General features: G+C 36.7%; 1 long non-coding RNA gene across 1 annotated transcript; it reads left to right on the forward strand.

Moving 5' to 3' along the window:
• Positions 1-7480: 7480 nt before the first annotated feature.
• Positions 7481-8730, forward strand: LOC120080137. Its single transcript, XR_005482431.1, has 2 exons — positions 7481-7742; positions 8460-8730. It is a non-coding gene; the product is annotated as an uncharacterized LOC120080137 (long non-coding RNA).
• The last annotated feature ends 6081 nt before the right edge of the window (positions 8731-14811 follow it).

The following is a 14811-nucleotide window of genomic DNA, read 5'->3' on the forward strand; positions in this document are numbered from 1 at the left end:
AGAAAACTATGAACAAGGCTACTTCTATCTATAGGGAAAATTATCTAACTGAACGAACTCCTTTACTGAAGGTGGCCTTCGGTATTTATAGAGCTTCGGGGTGAAAGGATTCTTCTCTCTTATGATTGCACTGATGGGATGACATTAATTCTCTATCTGATGCGCCGAATATTTGTCACCAAAAAGTTGAGTATACTTGTTACAGTAGATTGTTAACGGTTTATCAACTTAATTCGGAATCGATCGTCATCAGCTTTCTGTCCCATCGAAACCTTCTTGGGCAGATATTCACGATCGCAAATGATCGCATAGCCTTGCGTCAACGCAGTCTCTTAATGTGCTTGGACGTTAATTTCTTTGGATCGCATTTTCACCTTGCATCAACGCATTTTCTGCACAAAAATACATAAGTTAGTTGTTTTAATGCGATGGACGCATGCGACCGCAATATTGTGAATTTAATGCTTTTGGACGCAATATTGTATATTTTTATTATTGCAATCCTTCATTGTTTTATAACTTTGCGCTGTAATAATGTGCATTTCTGCCCGTTATCAAATCCCAACGATTGTTTATCTGAGGCTACACGATCCGACCAACGCTTAGTCTTCTTCTTCATTGAGAACTGCATCGCCATGCGCCGAAGCTTCATCACGAACGACTTGACAAACTCGAACTTTTCGAAATACATAGTCAATTGCAAAGTTAATTTCGCCCAAAAACAAAGGGCCCTTACAATTAACACTTTGTAATACTGAAAGCTTTAACAAAAAAGAAATTTAAACCCGAAACATTCATCATATTCATCCACAAATGCAGAAAACAGTTAACCACAAATGCAGAAACCCACTGCGACTGAAAAATGCGTTCAATTCAGATCTGTAATTTGGAATATCAGAGAACCTAGCTCTGATACCAATTGAAGGAAATCGAAAGCGAGATTTCCTTGAGCAGCGGAAGCAAGATTATTCCAAACCACAATCATGAATGAACATATATTTACAGTCGACTTTAAATAAGCAGTTATGCAAACAATACAGAAATTACAGCATGAAAATTTCAAATGTATAGAGGGAAAAACTGTACGAAAAAATGCAGAAGCGTCTCCACACTCCGATGAGGATGGCCGCTTGAACAACAGCAACCTCGAACGCTCGATCTACACGACCGCAACATCGCAACGAACACAGCACGAACACTTCACGGTCGATCACGAACTCCTCAACAACCGCCTCGGTCACGAACTCCTCAGCAATACGAATGGCCTCCAGAAAACCTCAACGATGTCGAGTTGAGTCTGACAATACCAGCAAGGCTACCTTGGTATTCTCGGTGTGAGAATCCAGAGGATGGGCTCTGTTTGGACTTGGTATGAGACAGACGAAGGAGGAAACACCGATCGAATATACGACCTGGGCAAGTGGGAGATGGGGGAGACCTATCGTATAGGTCGATGCCCAATCGTTTAGATAAACCTAAGCGATCGTCTAGAAAAAGCTATGCGATCGTTTAACTCATTTTTTAGCTCGGTCTATCGCCTACAAACACTACACGATCGTTTACTTGCAAGCAATCATCTAGCAAATCTATGCGATCGTTTAGTAAATACTGCACAATCATTTAGCTCTCCACTGCACGATCGTTTAGCTCACCCAGCCGTCATTTAGTAAATCTGTGTTTACTTGACGACCCCGTGAGTTTCTTTTATGCGAGAAGAAAACTCAAAATACTTTTTAGCGTTTGTAAAACTTTCTTTCAAAATAGAAAAACCATTTTCCTTTTAAACTCACAGTTAACATGAACCCAATAACTACCCACTTACTTGGTTATTAAAGAAAAATAATTTATTATCTAATAATTAATATTATTATAAATATAATTGATAACTAACTTATCATACTATATTTATAACCTATAGTTTTAATATTTCATCTCATGAAACATATAAACTTATAGTTCTTTTTCTATTCCATGGTACTTAATGTAAATTTCATTTACATCAATCCTCCACTAGATGTATCTCATATATCATACCGATTATATCATATATAATCAAAATACCTCTTGTCAATTTGAACATTTCAAATCAACATCAAGAACTGATCCTCAACTGAATCCATTGAGTTACCAAGGGGACCTCATGGGTCTGTAACTCGAAGCTCCAACGGTTCGTGAATAACTATCTAAACTCTTTAGTCACAAGATCCACTATCTGTTAACTGCCAGACACTCCACTAAAGACCGACAACTAAATTCTTCTTACCACAGATATATTATGTGTCCATCTTAACCAATCAGCAGTATGACAACCCTTCATAGATCGCTCGTAAGTATAGGTTGGCCAATAACCGTTATGCCCCTGTAGTTACATCTGTCTCCTTAAGTACCACTGATCCCTCTAATGAACATAAGTCATAATCCTACTATGACTGAGTCTTCTCTTCCAAAGAGAAGCTGTGGCCACTATGTTCAAACCGTGGAATCAGCCTTTAAGGGAGCAATCTCTCTACTTATCCCTGCTTCGGGAAAGGAGTGAATTTCATCTTGTAGATTGAGCTCCCAGCTCCCAGATCAAACAAGTCCCCAAAAAGGTAGGCATGTTGAGTTGACAATCTGGCCACTCTCACCCATACTAGTCAAAGAACCGCTCTCAAAGGCAGGAGTTCCCAAAACACTCAGGATTGAGGTCGTGTCGCCTATGATCGTTTAGGTAAGATGTAAGTCTCTAGTATCAACGGCGTTATATACAGAGTCTAATCATCTCGTGGTCCAGGTCTTATACAAACTCTTTGTCTAGGAAACCCCCGCTCCACGTCTCCACATGAACGGTCAGGATCAACCATCTGTAGTAGTTTACAACACTTGCAAACCTCTACAAAGCAGGTCGTATCCGTAGTGTCACCAGGATCAGATATCCCACCTTAATCCTTATATTACAGACCTATTTAAGTTATCACTTGCATGATCCACTTGTATATCACATATACATGCTTAAGTTCACATAAGATAACCAAGGAGGTTTGTTTATTGGATATGAGTAAATGCAAGAATTAAATAACACTTATTTTTATCATTGAACAATGTGTATCTTTACAAAACAATGAGACTCTGGGAGAATTAGGACACCAATCCTAACAGTCTACCACTTGATCTTGACTTCCATAATGAACCAATTCAGCTACACCATCTTTTGTATGATTTCTTAGAGAATGAAACCTCACATCAATATGGTTGCTTCAACCTGCATAATTGGATTTTTTTACAGCTTGATAGTTGAACTATTGTCACACAATATGGTAATGCAACTTTCATCTGAATAGTCCAACTCCTTTAAAATTCTCCTCACTCAAACTCCTTGACAAGCACAAATTGCAGCAGCTACAAACTCAACTTTTGTAGTTAATAAGGTAACAATGGGTTGTTTTGGAAACAACACCTGAACTCATTAAAAACACATACCTAGATGTACTCTTTCAATCCTCCGAATCTCCAGCATAGTCACTATCTGTATATGCCAACAATCCAACATTTCCTCTTTTTATGTAATGAATTCCATAATTCACAATCCCTTTTAAGTATCGAAGTATTTTTTTAGCTGCTTGTAGATGATCTTCCATTGGTTTTGACATGTACCTACTTATAAGACAAGTAGCAAACATCATATCGGGTTTTGTGGCAGTAATATACATTAAACTTCCCACTAATTGTTTGTAATATGTATCATCAACAGGGACACCATTTCCATCTTTACTCAATTTGGAACCATGAACAATTGGGCTGTTCACAGAGTTACTTTCCAACATGCCAAATCTTTTTAAAACCTCCAATGCATATTTCCTTTGACATATAAAAAATCCAGAAGATTGTTATAAAACCTCAATCCCAAGAAAGAATCGTATTTTTCACAAATCAGTCATATCAAATTCATGCAACATAGAATTCTTAAATTTAGTCATCATAGATTCATCATCACCAGTAAAAATTGAATCATCAACATACACACTTACAATGATAATTTTTCCTTCCAAACTTCTCTTGGTGAATAATGTTTGTTCGCTAATGCACCTTTGAAATCCTTCATTGATGAAATGTGTTTCAATTCGACTAAACCAAGCACGTGGAGCTTGTTTTAATTCATATAAAGCTTTATGCAATTTATAAACTAAGTGCTCATTATCCTTCTTTTGATACCCTTTTGGCTACTCTAAACATCTTTATTTAATTCACCATGGAGAAAAGCTGACTTTACATCAAGCTGAAAAAATATTCCAATCCTTTTGTGCAGCTAGAGCAATAATCATTCCTATTGTATCCATCCTTGGCACTAGTGCAAAAACATCTGTGTAGTCTACTCCATATTGTTGAGAATAGCCTTTAGCAACCAATCGATCCTTGTACTTATCAATTTTTTTCGTGCTCATTGTATTTGATTTTGTAGACCCACTTTACTCCAATCCTTTTAGCTCCAATTGGTAGTTTAATAAGTGTCCATGCTTTGTTTTTCTCAATAGATCTGATTTCATTGTCCATGGCCAACCTCTAATTTTCATCTTGTATAACATCCTCAAAATACAACGAATTAGTTGATATCCCTAGTGCCATATGAGCTTCATCCTCTGAAAGACATTCTTCACCAATATAATCATCCATCCATGTAGGAAGACGTGATCCTCATCATAGATGTTGTGGACAATCGTTGTATTTTCTTTCTCATCTGTGTCATCACCATCACCCAAATCAAAGTATACTGCTGCTATTTGTTTTGCATCCCAATCCCATTGTTTTTCTTCCTCAAAAGTTACATCTCTACTCACGAAAACCTTTTTATTGACCAGATCATATAGTCTATAACCTTTTGACTCCTCCTAACTCCCAATAACATACAAGAAATGCTTTTATTGTCTAATTTGGTTATTTTTGCATTTGGAACATGTGCATATGCTACACATCCAAAAACCCGAAAATGATCTACTGAGGGATTTATCCCACTCCAAGCCTCCTCTGGTGTGGTATCTTTGACCACCAAGGTAGGACATCTATTTAAGACATAGATGGTCCAATTTACTACTTCCGGCGAAAAGGTTTTTGGTATATTTTTCTCCGATAGCATTGAACGTACCATGTTTATTATCGTTCTATTTTTTCTTTTCGGTACACCATTCTGTTGCAGAATATAGATGGTCATTAATTGTCTTTTGATCCCCATTTTATTTGCAAAAATCATTGAACTCAACTGAATTAAATTCTCCTTCTCTATCAGTGCATAAACACTTAATAGGCAACTCAACTTCTCTCTCGACCAAGGACTTAAAGTATTTGAAAGAGTTAAAAGATTTTGACTTTTCTACCAAAAAATATACCCATGCTTTCCTGCTATAATCATCAATAAATAACATAATGTACCTTTTATTGCTATTGGATGTAGGAGTGATCGGGCCACAAATATCTGCATGAATAAGTTCCAGCTTTTGTGTTGCTCTCCAAGTGCTTCTCTTTGGAAAGGGATCTCAATGTTGTTTCCCTTTGATACAATCAGTGCACGTAGCATTTAAGGCACTAAATTGATGAAGCCCATATACCATGTTTTTGCACTGTAGAGTTCTCAAACCTTTGTAACTCAAATGTCCATATTGTCGATGCCAAAGATGAGATAAACTTTCAGCTTCAGCTTTTGTTTGAAGGCACTGATCAACTTATGCTTGAGAAGAAGTTTAGGTTAGCAAAATAAACATCTTGTTGCTGCTCATTTTTGTTTGAATAACTAAGCCTTTCTTTGGATGAAATATTTTGCATTTCCCTCCCTTGATCAAAATAGTCAAACCTTTTCTTGCATTTGTCCTATGCTCAAGAGATTGTTACTCATATCTGAAATGTAGTATACCTCAGTAACAACATGATTGACTCTATTCAGCAGCAACCCCACATTTTCTTTGCCCATCACATTCATTTTAGTGTTGTTTCCCAATTTCAATGAATGTCAGAAATCTTCATTGAGCTCATTAAACATGGATCGATCACTACACATATGATTAGAACACCCAAAATCAAGAAACCATGTATCTTCTCTTTTGACTCCATGTAATTCCTCATAGGAAATTAGAAGCATTTATACTTCTTCATCGATTTTGGCATTGTTTGGTTCTTTATTTTCAGGACACTCATATTGGTAATGTCCAAGTTTTTGGTATCGGTAACACTGCACATTTGCTTTGTTGAAATTCACTCGACCCTTTCCTCTGCCTCTTCCTCTGTAGTTGCCTCAACCCCCACCACTTCCTTCATCATTTGTCACCTTCAAGGCTTGCTCCTCTCTGCTTCGTCGCTGAAACTTTTGTTCATGTACTATCAAAGAACTTTGTAACTCATCAATAGTGAGAATATCGATATCATTTGACTCTTCAATGGAATAAACTATATAGTTAAACTTTTCTGTTAAAGAGCGGAGAATTTTTTTGACCACTTTCACATCTCGCATATCTTCTCCATAAATTCGCATGTTATTTGCAACTGTCATGACTCTGGAGAAGTATTTTATCACTCCTTCACCAGACTTCATCTCAAGAATTTCAAAATCTCTACGAAGAGCTTATAGATGAGACCTCTTAACCCTTGCATTGCCTTCAAACTTTTTCTTCATTGCATCCCATATTTCTTTAGAAGTGTTCTTCTTGAGAATGGTTTCTAAAACTGTACGGTCAATAGCTTGAAAGAGATAATTTTTTACTTTCAAGTCTGTTAGCTTCATCTCATCATTTTTCTTTCGTTGGACTTCTATTTGCAATTCGCTAGCTGGTTCAACATATCTATGTTCCACCAACTCCTAGTATTCCTTGGATCAAAGGAAGCTTTCCATCAACATGCTCCAATAATCGTAATAACCATCGAAGTGTGGAATTGTCGATTGTACAAAACTTCATTCATTCTTATTTCCTTCTGTAGTCATTTTTGCTGCAAAGTTCCAAAGACTGTTGCTTTAAAAATCAAACCCACCTTGGCTCTGATACCAGAATGTTGAGAACACAAATAGAATTGCACAACAAAACTACTTTTTATTGATAATGTTGTTAAGTTTAAATAAAAGCTAAACTGCATCTACGAAACAAATGAGAAAAAATAGCAACTGACCCAGTGGAAATAGAACTGGGAATAAAAAGAATACAAAAGCTAAAAATAGGAAATTGTTCTAACTAATGCAAAAAACCTTTCATGAGAGCGAGAATCGAGAACTGGAGAGCACGATGGAGAGTGAGAGCGAGAATCGAAGAACACGATGGGGAGCGAGAGCGAGAATCCGAGAGCACAATGGAGAGTGAGAACGAGAATCGAGGAGTGAGATGGAGAGCAAGAGCGAGAATCAGAGGGGCGCGATGGAGAGCGAGAGTGAGAATCGGAGAGCGCGATGGGGAACGAGAGCGAAAATGACTTTGAGCGATAGGCTCTCACCCGCATTTGGGTCAAGTTGGTAATTTCATAGAAGGCCCTTTCACATTTGTTTTTGAATCTTGGGTCATTTTCCTCAAATAAGGCTATTTATCCACCGGACCTTTAGCGTAATGTAATTGGAGTCTCCTGAACGGAAATCGAAATCTTGGTGGTGGGTGTTGAGCTGAATCATGACTCAGAAATTCGGTGGTGGGTTGCGCCCTACGGGAACTCCGTCAGTGGGTTGGTCCTTCGTGGTCGTCATCTCCTCGCTTCTCGCCGGCGCCTCTATTGTCCACAACATCTACAAACCAAATCTTGTACTTTCACTCTCTCTTTCTCTCTGTTTACTATGTGCATATAAACGTAGACTGACCCTTTGATGATTATTCCTTGACGGAAATATAGTCATGTATGTGTCGATTACTGGGTGCTTTTTAACTTAACCATAGCCTGTAACCTGTTCGATGAAATGCCCACCTTGTTATTTTGTGCCAATTGTTTAATTTTTTTCAGTATAAGCTCTCATTTTCTGTTTTTGGTTAATGGACTTCAGAAAAACTGTCTTGCTATGTTCTCTTGAAATCATTTATCAATTTCAGCTTCTTATTTTTCCAGAAGTATGATAATTTCTCATTTGTGTGCCGTGTTCAATTTAACCTGACAATGCATGTAACATGTTGGATGAAAGGTCGACCGCGTAGATTATGCCCATTGCCTTCTTATTCGAGTATAAGCCTACCCTTTACGTTTTTTTGATTCATGGGGTTTCAGAAAAATTGTGGGATATGTTCTTGAAGTCAGATATTAATTTCCATTTTTCGTTTTCTTTTTCCAAGAAAATATAAGGATCGCGCATCCATATTCTATTTCATGACTTTCTTTTTTTAGCTTTTCATAAATTGTTGGTAAATTAGTTGTGGTCATAGATTTTTGCAGTCGTATTGCATCATCCATTTCTCTTGTTTCATTAAAGAGTGGTACATTCAGAGTGGTCTCTGAATTTCTAACTTTTATCCTTTTTAATGTCTTTGTAGACCTTGCCTCCGGTGGATAGTGTTCAAACGACGAACAAGAAAGATCCTATTTAAAAATAAATTACTTTATAAACATTAGAGTATAGTTAGTTTATTTCTATCCAGATACATATTTTTCTTATTGTTGAGCTCAAATTGTCTTTTACATACTCTGATGTCAAAGTTCTCTATCGTTGGGAAAGGAACAAAAGAATATTAAAAGGTTCATCACGAGAGCTTCAAGTGTTATAAGATTCACCAGTTATAACAAGGGCATTCTTCCTTTTGTTATTTGATTCTTTGCATTTATCCTGGATGGAACAGCCTTTGGTAATCTTCTCTTGCAGCCGAGGGTTTGCCAAGCTCCTATCTTGATCCTGGAATTTTAGAACAGTTTGTCCTTGTACCTCTATGCTTTCAATAATCTCGAAATTAGTTTATGGTTAATTTTTAAAATTATATTTAATCTCCATTAACCCAAAGTAGTATTTTAACCTATTTATTAAGTTTTTAGAATGTATAAAAAAACTAGTCAAATGTTTTTTTGATGGAAGAATTTGTTGAGAGCTTGGAATTTGTGCTTGGAAATTGTTTGGATTTGTTCTATATAACCTGTGTCCTAGAATTCTAAGTGCTTGGAATTCTAAGTGCTTGGGTTTTTCCTCATGGATTGGACCATCCGGAAATAATAAAGATGATTCAATCAATCGGAGAGTGAAGTAAATAGATTGAATATCCATTTGGATTGACTTTCTAAGTGTTTATAAACATTTTTTTTGCACTTATAACACTTATGTAAACATTTAGAAAGTCAATCGAAACACATTCTGAATCATGGTTAAAGTCGCTTTCCTTTAAAGGCCCTTCCTATTCTACTTTGAGAGCTGGAAAGAGAGACAACAAAATTACTGGAGAAATAGAAAGTCGTTCAGATTGGAAATTCTATCTAGGAAATATATTGAGTCATAATTACCGTTGCTTGCTAATAACTTGCAAGATTCCAATAGCAATAGTGTTTTAAAAAGCCCTCCTTAAGACACGCCTAGGCTCAAGGTGCAGGTCTGGCAAGACAAGGCTCACAAAAGGAGGCATACACCTTTTGTGAAGCCTCATGGCTTAAAGCCTCGCGTTTGGGGCTTTTTCATTTTTCTTTTATAGTAATAATTAGGGGTTTCCCTTATTAACTAAAATATTTCTTATGTTTAAGGTTTTTTTTTTTCTTTTTTGTACATTTTCACTTCAACTATACTTTCTCTTCTTATTGTAATATTCTATAATATTCTTATATATAGTGTCTTAAAAAAAACGTTTTTTTTTGTGCCTTACGTTTCAATCCTAAAAGATTATCGTGCTTGAATTTTAGAAAACATTGAGTAGGAAGCTTGCTTCTTAAACAGATTCACTCTCTTATTTAGTCACCACTTTTTTCCCACTATCTCTTCTGCAGTTACTACATATTTCTACTTGTTTATTGGTTGGAAAATTTGAATGTTGGTTAATGGATTAATTAGAAAGCTTGATCTCGGTATTCATTTCGGGCAAATTGTACTAAGAAAGTCCAAAAGGATTGATAAATTTGGACTTTCTTGGTACAATTTTCCCAAGATCCAGATAGTTTTTTCAAATAGTATGCATTCTTTCTCGATATTATATCAACTCTTTTTTTCAAATATTCTCCTATAATCTTTCCCAAATCTTTTATAAAATATTGCGTAATCTTGCAAATCTTATGCCCAATTTATGTTTCCACGAATTTTCAAATTGATTTACCGATTATCTAAATAGATTTACCAATTATCTTTTCAAATTTATAGTAATATTTGGTTGTGTTTTTTAAATTTTGAAAACATTAGAAAGATTAAGATTGGGGAAAATCATGTGAATCTCGGGAATCTCAATCCTCATCCTGGTCGAGATTCCACTGAGCAAGCCCAAAAGAATAAGATAGTTTGGATATAAGTTTAAAGGCTTAATTTTTTATACAAATTTTGGTTGTCGATCTCGATCGAGAAACTTCGAGCAAAATTATTTTAATGAGTTTTCAAAAAAACGAACTAGTTGTGAAAGGTGGAATCTAAAAAAGATTATTTCTGACCATTTTTTCTTGTGTTTTCTTGATGGATATAAAGGGCTTTACCATCTGAGCTTTTTTAATGGAGTAATTTTTTTTCTTCTTCTATATTAATCATGTTTGTATTATGGCATTTTAATGTGATATTTTTCACAAAATTGGGTTTTTACGTGATGTTTGCATCCAATGACACAACAGAAGGAAGTTAAAAAGGGTCTTGTGACTTTGTAAATGAAAAATAAGATAGTACATCTGTATTTGCATCTATATTTTCGACATATTTTGATTAGCTTAATGTTAATTTGAATTAGTCTACATTTTTCGATCTTGGCATCAAAGAGGGGGAGTGAAGTTTTTGACTTTAATAGATGCCGAGTAGCACATTTCTATTAGGTGGCTCCCCTACCCTTTTGATCATGTACATTTTCTTTATTTGTCAATTTATAAGGAATCAAACCTCTAACCATGACGTTCATAATACGTATTTGATGCCAACTGAGCTATGCTCTTTTCTTTATTTGTCAATTTGTAAGGAATCAAATATTTAATGATAAAAATTGAACCCACAACTTTGCAATAACTAAAATTAGGCCCCCAAACTTACTAATTAATATAAATTTAACCCTTTAACTTTTAATTAGATATATAATCGTTAGTTTAATTTTGAAAATTCCATCGTTTTCTCTTTAGGATTGTATCAATATCGGGGTGGCTAGATACTCGAAAGGAGTCGAATAATTCTAAATATTTGGTCATTTTGTTCACAACTCTATAGACTTTATAACTTCATAGAATTCACAACTTCACCCCTTACCTCAAACATCCTTTAATTACAAATTTAGATTTCTCTTGAACCGAAGAAGAGCTCCTCAATAAGAAGAAAAACTCTCTTTTTCCCTTCTGCCAAACAGCCTTATACTATATTACTGTTTCATTGTCTCTTTGCCTTCTTCAACTTCAATTTTAACAGTGGGATGACATTTTGGTGTACGCTTCAAGTATTGAACAAGAGACTTCTTTGTAGTTAAATGAATTTTAACTTCTCCAAATTGTCCTTATAAAAGCAGTTTAATTTCTAAAATTAAATTATTCAAGGCCTAACTTTTATCTCTTGTATAAGTTTGGTGGCTTAATATTTCTCGTTAAATGTTTGGATTCCAATTTTACAACTATATAAGTTCGACTTGCATAAAAAGGGATGAATTTTCACAATTAAAGCTTGAGATATTATTTAAAAGGATTCGAATTATAGTGTAAATAAAAAGGGAAGGAAAAGATGAGCATATCCCGCAGAAACGTCTTCAAAATTAGGAATTTCAATTGAATTATAAAAGAAATTAGACCCTCTAATCATAGCTTTCCACAGAAAGTCCCTCCATACCATACAATTAATATCTCTTATAAGGGGCAAAAAGGTCAATAAAGCTCCTAGAGTCAAGGACAAGGAAAGTATAAAGCAAATGGAATATTTTCAATTAATAGAATTTCAGTCAAAACACCTTTCCCATGATAAAATATTATTCAGAATAGAAGAGAACGGAGAACCTTCTATGTGGGTGAGTATGGCAATGTTGAGGAGTTGAATAGTAGAAGCTGTTGGGCCCTTACACAAATCAACCAACTTCCATAACATAAACTACTTCACATCCTTCTAAATAACAGATTTTTACACATTTTCAAGAAATCTTATTCAAATTCATATGCATTTGAGCATATGCAAAACCCAAACTTCCCACATTCCACCTTCAAGTTCTTCAAAACCCCACCAAGAGCTTGCCACGACGAATGCAAACAGATATGCGACGCCTGCACAAAGCCTATTAATGGCTTTACGTACCACCGTAAGAAAGATGACTTGGAATTCTACCTCTACTGCCAAAACCTCAAAAAGAATTACCAAATCAAAGGTGTGGAATTCAATCTCCACAAGATAGTCCAGAAGAAGTGCATATGGTGCAAAAAGAAGAGCATCAAAGGTGATGGCCACGATAATTGTTTGTCCTACATATCTAAGTGCTGGGAGTACCATGTTCATGCGTCTTGTATCACCGAAATGGCTTTAGAAAAATGGTACAAGAGTAGCGAAGATTGGATCTGTTGGGATTGGTGTCTGATGACGGACAGAAATGCACATCATTATAGGCTTTTTATTTAGAATTATGAGGGCTGTAAGTAGAATATGTGGCGATTATGTTAGGAATTCATGAGAAAACGAGTTTGCGTCGATCGGCATTAAGAATCTCGACTGACCCATTATTATGCGTTCAATTGTCTATCTTTATAGCTAATGCAGGAAGCGATCGCATGCGGAGAATCTCTCCATCGCAAAGGTGAACGCATATGTTCGACGCATGAATATTGCATCCATTAATCGCATACGGTGATCGCATACGTCAGTCGTATGGTTGTTGCGGCTGTCAAGCGAATCTGTCCATCGGATAGAAGTTGCGGCCATTAAGCGAATGCGGTCATCGCAGAGAGATTGCGGCTACATAATGATGACCATAATAGAAGGATGACTGCAAGGTTGGTGGAATGCGAACATGAACGCATACCTCGAGAGAATCAAAAGATGATGTTAACATTTCACCTACCATGCCATTAGCAACAGAGATTCAGAAAAAGACCATCACGCCGCGAGTGTCAGATTCAGAGCAGGTCCATTAATGCTGTCGGCGATCAAGCTCTATAAATAGAAGCCGATGAGCAGAATTTCAAATCATCCAAGGTTTTTCGCCTGAGGCTCCCTACCTTAGGGCGAATCCTTGTGATCCAGACGAAAGCGTGAGAAGATAGTTTGAGAGTTCTTCATCTCCTTCATCCAGTCCGAGTGATGACCGGAACCTTTGCCGGAGTTAGAGCTCGAGAGAGTCTGCTCTACCGCCCATCCATGGCACCACCTTGACACACATCTGCTGGAAGCAAGATATTGCTTCCAGCTGACCCTCCATTTCTCTTCTTTCTTTTGTATTGTATTACATTTTGGCTTAAGAAATTAATACATTTTGTGATCAATACATTTCATATTTTCCTTTGACTCCATCTTCATCTTCATTTACCTAGCATCCTTAACTTTCATTGCATCACTTAGTGAGGCTGTTAGAGCATCACATACTTAATCATGCGGCATAGGAATATGAAGCATGTAGCAAACCACCGGGAAGTGTGTGTTGCGCGAGTGTTGTGAGAAAACCTTATTTGCTTAGTGTGAAGCTATAGCAACGCTTGTCTATAAGCAGACACAATGCTTGTCTATGAGTAGAATCAATAGCAACTAACTGTCCGAGAGGTTAAGTGGTTAGTTGCATTAAGCAATGTAAGCAAGTGTTCACTAGGAATAGGAATAATCTTACGTCAACCAGGTGTATGCGATTACCTTGTCTTATGAGCACATCATTCATCATTTAGGCATACTTGGAAAAGTGGTCTGAAAACCAAATCTAAGTCTCGGGAGAGCGGATTGGATCGCATAAGCAAGAATGGAGACTTAGGAATAAGTTCCGTTTACTATTACACATCACATGCATCTGCATCGGGTGTGTATAGCATGATCACATAGCTTGCGTTGGCTGGAGTTGCTCTTGCGGTCTAGCTTAGTGTTGCAGTGAAGACATCCTCACATTTTATCTATTTTTCCATGCATTTTACTACGTGTCAACAGTTGCCGTGTCTCTACCTCTCATTCATACTTCCACTGCTTTGTCTGTTAGTTAGGAGTAGGAGTAGTGCTTAGCTTATCACCCCCATCATTCTTTTATTTATCCGCCGCAAACACATCACCGCATACCTTTTAGCTACAAGTCCCTGAGTTCGACCTCGGTTCACCCGAGAAACTTGCATTCTCATTATACTTGGCGAGAACGCAAGAAAACTTGTGACAGGAACGCATGGTCATTACATATGAGATTAACACATACATTCCATTCCAACGCATGACCACCAATGCATGAGAACAAACACATAACTTAAGACATGCATCGCATAATTGCATTCACCTAAATTTACGTCATCGAGTTTTTGATGCCGTTGCCAGGGACTTGGCAGCTAATAGTTTGTTGAGTTTTGTGTTTTCGCCAGAAAACTTTTTACCTTCGGAAGTATTGTAGCTTGTGTGACCAAGTTGCAAACAATATTGCCGTGTAGGCGATGTACCGAAAACCAGTATTGGCCCCAAGATAGAAGGGCAATCAGTCACATGAGCTGAAGGTGTATCTAAGCACATGGTAGCCAACATGCGCCTAACAATTACCGGAAGTTCTAATGGTCAGGGTGAGCCCCTTGACCTAAGCAGTTGAGAGCAAT

The sequence above is a fragment of the Benincasa hispida genome, chromosome 6, assembly GCF_009727055.1.
Source record: "Benincasa hispida cultivar B227 chromosome 6, ASM972705v1, whole genome shotgun sequence".
Lineage (NCBI taxonomy): Eukaryota > Viridiplantae > Streptophyta > Magnoliopsida > Cucurbitales > Cucurbitaceae > Benincasa > Benincasa hispida.